Source organism: Phalangium opilio, unplaced genomic scaffold (genome assembly GCF_054372755.1).
Source record: "Phalangium opilio isolate 3A_F unplaced genomic scaffold, DU_Popi_V2 ptg000013l_1, whole genome shotgun sequence".
NCBI lineage: Eukaryota > Metazoa > Arthropoda > Arachnida > Opiliones > Phalangiidae > Phalangium > Phalangium opilio.
The window spans coordinates 13,032,182-13,046,617 of NW_028324148.1; the positions used below are offsets into that span (position 1 = coordinate 13,032,182).

The following is a 14,436-nucleotide window of genomic DNA, read 5'->3' on the forward strand; positions in this document are numbered from 1 at the left end:
CTTCAATTTTGTATCTTCTAACACTAGATTCCTCCGAAGATGAAGTGTGTTCTTGTTGTAGCGTTGATCTTGGCGATAGGAGTACTGCTTCCAAATGAGGTGACGAGCGATTGCTGTTCAGCAGATGGAAATGGCCGATGCAGAGACGGCACAAAGGGGACACCTTGCTGCGGATATAAACCATGTAATATATTCTGCTGCAATTGCGGACGATGCCGAAGGCCCAATGGCAGTCCTTTATCAAGCACATGTGGCCCAAGTGGTCGAAGCGGGATTATGGAGTACATTCACTATTTCTTATTTGGAAAGAATCAAGCTGTATTAGAGCAAGAGGAAAGAGACGAGGCGTACTTGAATCAGTTGATGTCGAAATACGACAAGTCCGGAGACGATCTGCTCAGCGTGGAAGAGACTCGACAATTTTGGGCTGACAAAGGCGCACCCGAGAATGTCAACTTTGAATCCGAATTTAGTAAACTAGATACGGATGGAAATGGAAAATTGTCCAAATCTGAAATCAATCCTTAAATATTTGTAGCATTTTCAAAACAATATACTACTGCTGAGTAATAAAAATACTAATTTTTAATTTTTTTACGTTCAATTCTAATACATCATCGTTAGGGAAGCCTAACTTGTTCACTGATCAATTAATTGAAATACCCTTATAAAATTTACATTATGAAAATATAATTTGAAATAGATTAGTTGAAAACTGAATTTATGGGTTGTTCTGCAGTGCTTTTCGAAGCCAGTGCGCGCAGGTGTTAATAGTGTACGTCGCAGTCATCTCTCGAAATAACCTGATACCAGTAACCTTGACCTGATACCTCGCTACATCTAACAAAAACGTCGCCCTCCCACAAAATGAAAAATCTATAGACGTTGAATGCTCAGTTTTAACTTGAGAGATTGCTTAAATAATGGATCATTCCATTAAACATTACTATCCTATCAATTTTAAAAAAATCCCATGGTTTTTTTTTCTTCTTTTTTTTTTTGAAAAGAAAAAATCAGCTTTGAATATTTTGTGTTTCTTTTCCTTTAATAAGCCGTTTGTAACTAATAGACTTTTTTATACCGCCTCTCTTTGCCTTCGCACTTCCATATAACTAGAATCTAATAGACTGGGCATTAAAATAAGCAAGAGAAAATGTTTAATTTGTACTTTAAAAATACATTTCGATAATTATATTACTCAACGCGCGAATTTCGTAACTTTTCCAAAGCTAAGAACGACAATATCTCGAGTTTCATAATTGCCTCTCCGAGTGACGATGACGTCACGGAGAGATATTACAATTTGGAACTGAACAGGGTCATGTGTTCGTGACCGTGTTAGCAGTTTGCAAATACTAGCAAGTTTATTCACAATTTCTCGAAAAATTTAATTATTTATCTAAATGTATTTAAATAAATAAATTAAGGAGTCTTCGGAAACTTTAACGATGCTTTGCCTACTTTTGAAATACAAACACGCCATAGCTGCCCGTTAGAGCACTTACTCCTTCTTCATTAACTCTTGACTTCCTTGGTAAAGCTTTCGCTTGGTATAACTAATTTGGATATTTTTTACGAAAGTAAATGAAAATTTTACATCTTGTTGAAGAGGCAGAAATGGAGAAAACATGTTATGGCCACAAGCAGAAGTGACATGAGACTAGAAGTGAAGGGCTCTAGCATTGATAGTAGATCCTGGCACTAGTGAACAAATTTGAGGATTTTATGCCCCTTCCCACGCGCTAAAACTAGAGAAAAAAATTAGTCGAGTTCCAAAAACATTTCCTATCCCCTTCCCCTCAACCTAAAGCGGCCGAACACGGCCGCGGCTCCTTGAATCTAGTTCGGCCGTCTACCACCGCGAGCGTCTCACGTTTTGGAGGGAAAATTCAGAAACCGCTACTAGAGGGCCAACCGTTCTTGTGTTATCAAGAATATTCACTTTCGCCGAGTGAAGAATTTGGTTAGCTCAGTACTTCTGGTCTCATCTCACTTCTGCCACAAGCAATCTAATCGAAAAATATATAGCACACAAGAAAACAACGAGGGGCTAGTCACTCCACTGTTACGGATTACACGTAATCAATTAGCACCAACGCCCGTAAACACTTTAGTACAGTTAAAGGTAAAAAACCCCACGCCGATTTTCCCCTCTTACAAAACATTTACACCTTTATAAAACGGCACGCAACGAAATAATTCTTCAAAGATTTCAAAACACCACGTCAAAACGAGAGCTGCTACGAAAAACACTTTCAACTTTTTAAAATACATACGCATCTTGAAAAACTAATAAAGACTCCCTTTGTAATAACAAGAATCATTCGAGTTTGATCATTTTTAGCGACTGAAAACGTAATTCATAATCTGCTGATGTCAGTTCGTACATTTATAATTTGACGGATGTTATTGAAAGAGTATAAATTCTCGACCAAGCTCTCGCGTGCTAATCATCACTACTGTATAAAAGAAGGTAAGAAATATTTATCCCCGTTTTTGCCATACAGAAAACCAAATACCGAAGGAAAATGGACACCAAAGTTCGATTTCCGTCTTTATCAAAATATGAGAGCTTCTAGGCAAATATGAAATTAAAATATATATATGCCAAGAACTGCATTTAACGGCTTTTAGTAAACGTAGAATTCTTCAACATTTTGTCAGAGCGGGACAACAAAATTATCTTCGTTGGCCCCCTCTTTGTTCTAAGCTAATGTTCGATTTATGATTTCTAATCTCAACAATACAATGTGATAAGAGCTTTACTTTTATATCTCCTTTAACTAGAATATTTTCAAGATGAAGTGTGTTCTTGCTGTAGCGGTGATCATGGCGATAGGAGTACTGCTTCCACATGAAGTGAAGAGCGACTGTTGCCCAACAGATATGAGTTACCGATGCGGAGACGGCACAATGGGGACACCTTGCTGCGGATATGGACCATGTAATATTTTCTGCTGCAATTGCGGTGGAGGATGCCGTCATTCCAAACGCAGTCTTTTACTAAGCACGTGTGGCCCGAGTGGTCGAATCGGGATTATGGAGTACATTCACAATTTCTTATTTGGAAAGAATCAAGCTAGTGTAGAGCAAGAGGAAAATGACGCGGCGTACTTGAATCAGTTGATGTCGAAACACGAAAAGTCCGGAGACGATATGCTCAGCATGCAAGAGATTCGACAATATTGGGCTGACAAAGGTGCACCCGACAATGTCGATTTTGAATCTGAATTTAGGAAAGTAGATACGGATGGAAATGGAAAATTGTCCAAATGGGAAATCAATCCTTGAATATTACTTTCATTTCTCCGATAATAATAATGTATTTTTGACTAATAAAAATGCCATTTGTTATTCATTACTTTCAATTCTATTATATCATCATTAATGAAGCATTCAAGCATACTAGTTCACTCATCAATTAATTGAATAACACATACGTTATATGACCGCATTATGAAAACAGGATTTAGATAAGTTTAGTTTTGTACTGCTTTTGTGGGGTTTGCAGCACGTTTCCAGGCTATCTAGTGTTGCTCTGGTACAAAACTGATACCTCACTGCATCTTACAAAAGCGTTACCCACCCGCAAAATAAAATTTCTATAGACGTTGAACGCTCAGTTTTAACTTGAAAGTTTGCTTAAAAGTTGAATCATTGTAACAAAACTTACTACCGCAAGGTAGGCCTATTTTTTTCGATAATGAAAAAACGACTTTTAATTTTTCGTGTTTCCATCTATATCTATACAGGGTGTTTCTGAAAAGTCCATCACAAATTAAGGGGCGTGTTTATGGGACCAAACTGAGCGGAAAGTACCAAAGAACATGGGGTGTACAACATTTTGTTACGGAGATATGGCCTTCCAAACATTCGCCCCTAAAACAAGGAAATATCCAAAAATGAGGAGTAACACTTAAGACCGACTAACCAGCTTGTTTAAAATTACTAGACAATTTCAATAGCCTTTAATCGAACAATTGATTTCTACCTTTACTAATCAGAAGCGTATAAATGAGTAGAAGTATGCCTACGGTGGTAATGTAAAATTAATCCCAAGTGACATGATGTTTCAAGATCTTCCCAGCACCAAGTAAAATGGTTCTGATTGAAGGGACTTTTATTAGCACAGCGTAAACAACGTTATTTTCAGGAATTAGTCCAAATGTCCACGGGCGGCATTACAAAAACGAGGCAGTCTTTCGAATGATACTTGGACATGTTGGAAGATCCCTGGCTTGTTCCTGTTATCTCAAACCGTAAAAAGCTACGCAAATCTTCATCATCACGGACAACACTCTTGTACGTTAGGTATGACCTTGAGAAAACCTAAAAGGACATCTCGAATGTATTTGAAAAACCCATCTCCAATTAAGGGGCGTGTTGTTTGTTTCCAACAGAGTAAACTCGCCCAGAGAACAATTACAATGCAGAGCCACGTTTCGGCGTTAATGGCCCACAAAGGTGGTCCCAAAAACAAGAACAAACTTTAATTTGTTTCGTTCAGTAAGTGTTTCATGTGTCATAGATAAAACGCCATGATTAATGCACGAAGAAAATGAATTTATTGACAAGTTTTAACATTTAATTGCAACTAGTTACAAAAATTGTTCAAAGTGTTCACCACCCGCGTTAAGGCACACATTAGCACGTCTTACAAATGATTCCCTTACACGTTGAAAAATGCCTGGAGTTTCGCGAATTGTTTGACAGCCGTGAATTATTCGTCGACGTAGCTCTTCAACATCGGGCACTTCAGTCTGATAAACTAAGTCTTTCAGGTGGCCCCAAAGAAAGAAATCACAAGGGTTCAGATCGGGTGATCGAGCAGGCCACTCCACAGGTCCACCTCGACCTAACCACCGCAAAGGGAAGGTCGCGTTAAGATGCTGAAATGTGGTGGTGCACCATCGTGCATGAACCACATTCTGTTTACCAAACCTAAGGGTACGTCTTCGAGTAGTTCCGGTAAATCGTCCCGTAAGAACTGCAAGTAAGCCACACCGTTTAACCTGGGCTCTAGGAAATATGGCCCAATTAAATTGTCACCCACAATACCACACCACACGTTTAATTGGTGACAATTTAATTGGGCCATATTTCCTAGAGCCCAGGTTAAACGGTGTGGCTTACTTGTAGTTCTTACGGGACGATTTACCAGAACTACTCGAAGACGTACCCTTAGGTTTAATAAACAGAATGTGGTTCATGCACGATGGTGCACCACCACATTTCAGCATCGCGGTCCGAAAACTTGTCAATAACATTTTCTTTGTGCATTAATCATGGCGTTTTATCTATGACACATGAAACACTTACTGAACGAAACAAATTAAAGTTTGTTCTTGTTTTTGGGACCACCTTTGTGGGCCATTAACGCCGAAACGTGGCTCTGCATTGTAATTGTTCTCTGGGCGAGTTTACTCTGTTGGAAACAAACAACACGCCCCTTAATTGGAGATGGGTTTTTCAAATACATTCGAGATGTCCTTTTAGGTTTTCTCAAGGTCATACCTAACGTACAAGAGTGTTGTCCGTGATGATGAAGATTTGCGTAGCTTTTTACGGTTTGAGATAACAGGAACAAGCCAGGGATCTTCCAACATGTCCAAGTATCATTCGAAAGACTGCCTCGTTTTTGTAATGCCGCCCGTGGACATTTGGACTAATTCCTGAAAATAACGTTGTTTACGCTGTGCTAATAAAAGTCCCTTCAATCAGAACCATTTTACTTGGTGCTGGGAAGATCTTGAAACATCATGTCACTTGGGATTAATTTTACATTACCACCGTAGGCATACTTCTACTCATTTATACGCTTCTGATTAGTAAAGGTAGAAATCAATTGTTCGATTAAAGGCTATTGAAATTGTCTAGTAATTTTAAACAAGCTGGTTAGTCGGTCTTAAGTGTTACTCCTCATTTTTGGATATTTCCTTGTTTTAGGGGCGAATGTTTGGAAGGCCATATCTCCGTAACAAAATGTTGTACACCCCATGTTCTTTGGTACTTTCCGCTCAGTTTGGTCCCATAAACACGCCCCTTAATTTGTGATGGACTTTTCAGAAACACCCTGTATAAATCAAAGTCCTGACTGACTGACTGATAATCAACGCCCAGCCCAAACCGCTTGCCCTAGAAGGCTGAAAATTTGCAGGAACGTTACCCATGAGTAGTAGGCGCGTACTAAGGAAGATTTTTCCAATCCGCAACCATCTTAAAAAATGGCGACCAGAAATGTAAAAAATCTTCTTTATGCAACAGAGTCCGCGCGTTTCAAACGATTTAGCAAATATTTAGTACACTGGTTTCTTTTGACCTATAGGCGGGTTGAATGGTCTTTCGGGTTCGATTTGTTGCCATCTTTTCAAATGGCGGCCAAAAACTTAAAACCCTTCTTTATAGAATAATGTCCGTTTGAAAAATAATAAAAAAATGTCCCGACGGGCTGACGGGCAACGTCGAGTGCCCTCGCTCCTAGGGTGCTACAAAAATATCAGTCATCAGTGAAATCTACCCATTCTTTATATCATTTTGATGGAAGTTCTTATTACACGCGAGCGACGCCGCGGGTAACAGCTAGTTCCTTATAGAGTGGGTTTCTTTACTTTCAAGCCTCCGTATGTCTAGGTTCAATAAGCTGGGCTTTGAAAAAGGAAAAGTAAAATAATTCGACACGTTGCATTTGTACTTTTAAAAATACATTTTGATAAATATTTTAATGATCGAGCAAATTTCGTAAAAAAAACCAAAATAACTCCGAGTGATGATGACGTCTCGGAGACGTATTACACTGTATGGTTACACTGTTATATCTCTATGTCCATGTTTGACCCTGACGATGTCCGTGTTTCCGTGACCCTGCTCGCAGTTTGCAAATCATTGAAACTATATTCCCAATTTCAGGAATAATTTAACTATCTGAATATATTTAGATTGTGGAGTTTTTGAAATATTTTACTTTAGAAACACGCCTTAGTCGTTGGTTAGAGCACTTACTCCTTCTCCATTAACTATTCATTTCGTCGATAAATATTTTGCTCGCCATAACTAATTTGGACAAATTTTGCAAAATTAAATTTAAGACTTACATTTAGCCGAAAAAGCAAAAAGGGAGAAAACATTTTATGACTACACGCAATCTAATCGTAAAATATACATGTAGCACACAAGAAAACGAGGGGCTAGTCACTCCGCAAATACGGATTACGCGTACAAAATCAACACCGATTACACTGGGTGATTTACCACTCTTAGAAATCCTAACCTTTGTCAAACTCTATACACAACGTAAGGCTTTCTTCATGATTTCAAAACACTACGTGAAAACGAGAGTTGAGACGAACACCACTTTCAGCTTTTAAAAATATACGTGTCTTTCAAAACTAATAAAGAATCCCTTGTTAATAACAACAATCATTAGGGTTTGATAATTTTTAGCGACTGAAGCGTAAAATATTATCTGCTGATGTCAGTTGGTACATTTATATTTAGACGGATGTTTTAGAAAGGGTATAAATACTCGACCAAGCTGTTGCGTGTTTATAATCTCTTCTGTATTCAAGAATAAGGTAAGAAATATTTTTCCCGGTTTTTATCACACTGAAAACCAAATACCAAATGAAAAATGGGCTCCAAAGTTTGATTTCTGGTTTTATCAAAATATGAGAGCTTCTATTCAAATATGAATGAAATTAAAATATTTTTTAATTCTTTAGTTTGCCTAGAACTGTATTTAACGGTTTTTAGTAAAAGTAGAATCCCTCAACATTTTGTCAGAGCGGGACACTAGCATTATCGTGCTTGGTCCTTCTTAGTTCTACGATCGGTTTTAACGATGAATGATTTCTAATTGCAGCATTTGCTATGTGTTACGAGCTTTAATTTTGCATCTTCTATTACTAGAATCTTAACAAGATGAAGTGTGTTCTCGCTGTAGCGGTCATCTTGGCAATAGGAGTACTGCTTCCACATGAAGTGACGAGCGACTGTTGTAGTTCAAATTTGGGCATTTGCGCAGACGGCACGATTGGGACACCTTGCTGTGGATACGGACCATGCAATATTTTCTGCTGCAATTGCGACGGAGGATGCCGTACTGCCAAACGCGGTCTTTTACAAAGCACATGTGGCCAGAGTGGTCGAAGCGGGATCATGGCGTACATTCACAATTTATTATTTGGAAAGAATCCGGCTAATGTAGAGCAAGATGAAAACGACGTGGCGTACTTGAATCAGTTGATGTCGAAATACGACCAGTCCGGAGACGATATGCTCAGCGTGGAAGAGACTCGACAATTTTGGGAGGACAAAGGCGCACCCGAGAATGTCAACTTTGAATCCGAATTTAGAAAACTGGATACTGATCAGAATGGAAAATTGTCCAAATGGGAAATCAATCCATAAATAATTGTAGCATTTCTAAAACAGCCTGTATAATACCATTTTGACTAATAAAAAAGCTAATGGTATTTTTTTTTTACTTTCAATTCCAAAAAATGTTAAGTAGTAGTAAATGTACTAATAAACACTAAATTAAAGACAGTTAGGCATAGTTATTGCAACTTTTTTTTATCTTGTTCGTCGGATGGATGGGGATGCCAAAAAAAAATGGATCTCGTTACAGTCACGTGTTATTTATTTAAATTATTAAATTCCCATATTAGACAATTTTTAAAAATCAAGGCGTCTTAAATAACGTTGGTCTTGCTATAGTCTGTCAAACGAAAGAAGAGCCCTGAGAAATTTTTGCAAATTGGTGTCGCCACCATCGACCCCATAGTACTTTATCAACTTGTTTTGTTTTGTCAATAGTCGTCTGTAATATAGTCTGCTATAAACAGATAGGCTTAATCGCAATAGAACCAATACATTTTGCAATATATATTTAATATGTTTATGTTTCATGGTTTTTTACGATCATCGAGTATTAAAGAATATAAAACAAAATTAACGACAAGACACCAGTTTTATCTTTGTTGAACTAGCATTGCAATATATTTATAGCAGACTATATTACAGACGACTATTGACAAAACAAAACAAGTTGATAAAGTACTATGGGGTCGATGGTGGCGACACCAATTTGGACAAATTTCTCAGGGCTCTTCTTTCGTTTGACAGACTATAGTTTGATAATTTTTAGCGAGTGAAAGCATCTGCTGATGTCTAGTCGCACTTTTATCTTATGATTTATTGGATGACCTGGAATGGGTATAACAAACCAGTGTTATTATATCTTCTACATACAACCGCAGCGGGTAAGAAATAATTTAAACTTGCTTTTTCATTTTTCGCTCTTACCAAGTGTAGCTTTTCCCATAAAGAAAGTTTTCCCTTATGAAGATGGAACATATTTGAGAAAGTGGCTTGTTTCTTTGTATGTCTGTTCTATGCATGGTTTTTATCACCTATTTGGAATCGTGTAGGCGTAGCCATTTTCTCAACATATCTATGCTGGTTTTGTGGGAAGAGTTAGACTAATCATCATGTATGGCGAATTTGACCAGTTCTCGCTGCCTGCTTCCAGCAAATGAAGTCGCGGTTATGAGTTCAGAATTATGACGCGTGACTAATACTAAGGCCTCCTCAAGTCCGGCTCACAAAACCAGCATAGAAACTGTCATGGCAGATAAGGTGGCATAATTATTTCTATTAGTTTTATCAGAAGTACATAATACTTCTCTTCGAGTGAGAAGTGTACCACAAAGCGGGGTAATTCTTCCCAACATCGAAAAATTTGGAGAAAGGTTACTAAACCGAATCACATACACGATAAATAGTTCCTTTATCATTTCTCTATTAGCACTTAACTATTTGTCAAGGCACACGCGCTTGTGCATTTTTGTCACACGTCAAGACAATCAAGGTTTGTGGGTTGAAATCTGAGATTTAGTACTAAACAACTATAGAATTTACCCCACGGTGCTAGTCTCATCTAAAGTTTGATGAGCGGGAAAGCAAACGAAAAGGGTCAGCCTGGGAAGAATGACGTAACATAACTAAAGTATTAAGTGTCATCCTTCTTCTATTATCACTTTCTGGTTTTATGTATTCCTGTAACGCTAAGTGGAGGTTTTAGAAGTGGTTTTGTTGGGTTTGTCAAGGTTAGGTCAGAGAACCCCCTAGCCAGCCATTAAGCCTACTACGATCCTCCTATTCCAGACCCCGTGACAATTTAACTTTATGAATAACCCCCAAATTAAGTATGGTTTTATTTAATTTGAAAGTTGAAAAAACATGTTTTTCTAAAATAAAACATCTTGCAGATATTTCATAATGTCATAAAGGAAGGCCCAAATATCATTTAATGTTGAGTGTTTCTTTCAGGTTTCTAGACCCGGAAAACACCAGGGAAACGTCCCCTTTACGATTGCAATATCCATGGAATCGCGTGCACTAGCTAACTAAATAACTGGTTACCATCACAAAACTATGTTGGTTATTACATAACCACTAGGATTTAAAAATCAATTTAGATATCGCCCAAAATTCACTTCTTTTTAAAAGTCTCTATCTCAGGGTTTGATAATTTTTAGCGACTTAAGCGTAAAATATAATCTGCTCTTGAAATTTTGAAAATTTTTCGTAGTATACTTTGACGGATGATTTTGAAAGAGCATAAATACTCGATCAAACTGTTACGGGATTATCATCTCTTCTATTCAAGAAGGTAAGAAACATTTCTCCTATTTTCCCCAGTTTTAACCGTACTGAAGAAAACTAAATAATAATAATAAAGTTTATTGACGGGTAAAAAAGAAAGCCAGAGGCTTATTGTGGCCCGACTCAGGTACAAACAAATTGGAAAAGAAGTAATAATAATAATAATAATAAATTAGAGCGGAGCAAATGGGTTAAACAAATGAAATAAAAAAAAAACCAAATTAAATTTAAAAACAAAACAAAAACCAGAAAAAAAACAGAACAAAATAAAACAAGAAAACAAAACACAAAAAAAGCAGTGACGCGACTCAATGGACGAATTTGTCCAACCGAGCCTTGAACGCATGGACGGACGAGTCCCTCTTCACCTCACTAGGAAGACCATTCCACGAGTTAATAACCCGTTGCGTGAAAAAGACACGCCGAGGCAGGGACGTACAGCGGAACTTGGAAAGAGTGGGCGCCCTCCTCCCAGTCCAGCGAACGGTAAAAAAACCGAATGACCAATGGGAGCTGATGTTCAATTCCCCGTTTTATCAAAATATGAGAGTTTCTAGCCAACATGAGACTCAAAAATGAAATACAATATGTTGAATTTGCCGAGAATTGCAATACACGGCTTATATTTAACATAAGAGTGCCTCAACATTTTGTCAGGGCGGGACTCTAACATTATCGTGGTTTGGTCTTCCTTAGTTTCACGCTCGGTTTTAACTATCTATGATTTCTGATTTCAACATAGAAAACGTGACATTTTATTTTACTAGAATCTTAACAAGATGAAGTGTGTCTTTGTAGTGGCGATCGTCTTGGCGATAGGCGTACTGCTTCCACATGAAGTGACGAGCGTATGTTGCCCATATAACATGCAATACGCATGCGACGACGCCACGCCAGGGACACCTTGCTGCGGATATGGACCGTGTAATATTTTCTGCTGCAATTGCGACGGAGGATGCCGTCGTTTCAGACGCGGCCACGGCAGCCAATTACAAAGCACATGTGGCCCGAGTGGTCGAAGTGGGATCATGGAGTACATTTACAATTTCTTATTCGGAAAGAATCCGGCTAAGGTAGAGCAAGAGGAAAGAGACGCCGCGTACTTGAATCAGTTGATGTCGAAATACGACAAGTCCGGAGACGATATGCTCAGCGTGGAAGAGACTCGACAATATTGGGCTGACAAAGGCGCACCCGAGAATGTCAACTTTGAATCCCAATTTAGAAAATTAGATACGGATGGAAATGGAAAGTTGTCCAAATCTGAAATCAATCCTTAAATATTTGTAGCATTTTAAAAACCATGTACTGTTTTGACTAATAAAAAGGTTAACTATGATTAATTACTTTCATTTATAATAAAAGCGTTGCCACAATCTTAGAGTGATTTTTAGTAGATAAATTAAAATTATAAAAGGTTTGAGTTGTTCAATTGAAATTCTTTGACTAATTATACATGTAGGAGTCGATTTCGTTTTATCATTTCAATGTTATTTAGAACATTTTTTCATCATTTCAATGTCTTTTCCGCTATTAGTCTATTACGTCGAACAAACGTAGCTGATTTTCTTTTACTTAAACATATTATATACTTTTACTCGCTATAGTTCCTCTAGTTCATTCTCGCCTGATATTATCAGGGTTTCTATTTGATTTGCATCGCTTTTGCTATTCTAATTTAGTTGTTTGCTTTGCAATAAATAATTAAAAATTAATTCTACTTTCGCGTGAAAGAAGCCGCTAAACTTACATAATAACGATATTTTTACTGGAAGTTTAGTTTGGCAAGGTAGCGATTTGTTTACTAGACATGAGCTCTGATCTCAAAATCTTTGTCTAATCATTTTATTCTGATTAATTTGACAAAGCTCTAATCGTAATAGCCATTTCCCTTTCGCTACCCAATCGAATCAGGTAATTAACTGAACACCAATCTTACACGAATGTAATTAACTGGCACCGCTCTACTTTGAAAATTTGTTTTTGCCTTGCGGCGTTTATCTTCGCTTTTGGGTCTGTAAGCATCGGGACTCAAATTTCCAATCACTCAGCAGGTTGTTCTTGTTTTTAAAAATTATATTAAGACAGAATGAAAAATTTACTAGCTGTTAAAAGTCTATCTCTAGTTTGATAATTTTTAGCAACTAAAAGCGTAAAAAATAATCTGCCCTTCAAATTTTGAACATAAATCTTTTTTTTCGACAGATGATTTTGGTAGGTTATAAATACTCGACCAAGCATTAACACGTTTATCATATCTTTTAAATTCAAGAAGGTAAGAAACAATTTCCACATTTTTCAACGGTTTTATTCATACTGAAGAAATTGAAAACACTAATGAACAAAACATTTATCAAAACAAGATAGCTTCTACACAAAATGAGGTCCAAAAAAATGTTTAGTTTGCCTAGAAATACATTGCACGGCATTAAGTTAGCGTAAAATGCCTCAACCTTTTGTGAGAGTGGGACTCCAACATTATCATGGTTGACCCTTATTAGTACCACGCTCTGTTTTAACGATTTACGAATTTTAATTTCAGCATGAACAAAGTGATAAGAAGTGAAATTTTGCAACTTCAATTTCTAGAATCTTAACAAGATGAAGTGTGTTCTTGCTGTAGCGGTGATCTTGGTGATAGGAGTACTGCTTCCACATGAAGTGACAAGCGCCTGTTGCAAAGGAGATTTTTATTTCAAATGCGGAGACGGCACGACGGCGACACCTTGCTGTGGATATGGAAAATGTAATGTTTTCTGCTGCGCTTGCGATGGAGGATGCCGTCATTCCAAGCGCAGTCTTTTACAAAGCACATGTAGCCCGAGTGGTCGAAGTGGGATCATGGCGTACATTAACAATTTCTTATTTGGAAAGAATCAAGCTGATTTAGAGCAAGAGGAAAATGACACGGCGTACTTGAATCAGTTGATGTCGAAATACGACAAGTCCGGAGACGATATGCTCAGCGTGCAAGAGACTCGACAATTTTGGGAGGACAAAGGCGCACTCGAGAATGTCAACTTTGAAATCGAATTTAGAAAATTAGACAAGGATGGAAATGGAAAATTGTCCAAATGGGAAATCAATCCTTAAATATTTGTAGCATTTTCAAAACAATGTACATTACTATTTTTAACAAAAATCGTAATTATTATTAAAATAAAAGCGTTCCCGCAGCCTTAGATCTATGAGGATTTGTTTTAGGAGATAAACTAAAATTGTAAAATAATAATCTAAGCTTTTTGTCTATGAAGGGATATCCACACTAAGCCTGTGGCTTATTTACAGGTGGGTCCCTTTACAATGCATAGAGGGGTGGTGGCTAGCCCCTATGCCACAGCTAACCTACAGCGCCCTATACTAACTATTACCGTTAACCTCGGCAAGTTTTGATGGAAAGGAGAAACCGGGTTAGACCGCGGAGGAAAACTCCTTTAACAAGCGGGGAGAGAACTTGCAAACTCTACGCAGAAGGATTTGTTCCCAGATTTTCACCCGGTGCCACAGTCCGGGATCCTCTTGCTGCGAGGCGAAAGCGCTAGCCACTACGCCCCCCACTGTGTTTGAGTTGTTCAATTAAAATTCTAATTGTACATGTAGGACGCGTTTCCGCGGGATCATTTCAACCTTTTTTTTGGAACATTCCCGGTAGAATTTTTTCCTTTATAATTTCTGATTTATTTTGCAAGTTTTCCCAAAATTATAACGGACAAACATAGCCGATTTTTTTACTTTAACATATTGGACACTTATCCCGGTAGTTACTTTGGT

At 37.8% G+C, this 14,436-nt stretch overlaps 2 long non-coding RNA genes across 3 annotated transcripts; one reads left to right on the forward strand and one right to left on the reverse strand.

The window, feature by feature from the left end:
* Positions 1-3,751: 3,751 nt before the first annotated feature.
* Positions 3,752-4,855, forward strand: LOC149709283 (uncharacterized). Its single transcript, XR_016381331.1, has 3 exons — positions 3,752-4,311; positions 4,401-4,506; positions 4,782-4,855. It is a non-coding gene; the product is annotated as an uncharacterized LOC149709283 (long non-coding RNA).
* Positions 4,543-6,337, reverse strand: LOC149709284 (uncharacterized). Of its 2 annotated transcripts, XR_016381333.1 has the most exons (4): positions 5,733-6,337; positions 5,515-5,672; positions 5,320-5,425; positions 4,543-4,855 (listed from the first exon to the last, which is right to left on the reverse strand). It is a non-coding gene; the product is annotated as an uncharacterized LOC149709284 (long non-coding RNA). The 2 variants fall into 2 exon arrangements; XR_016381332.1 differs by lacking the exon at positions 4,543-4,855 and having other exon boundaries at positions 5,098-5,425; positions 5,733-6,336.
* Positions 6,338-14,436: the final 8,099 nt, after the last annotated feature.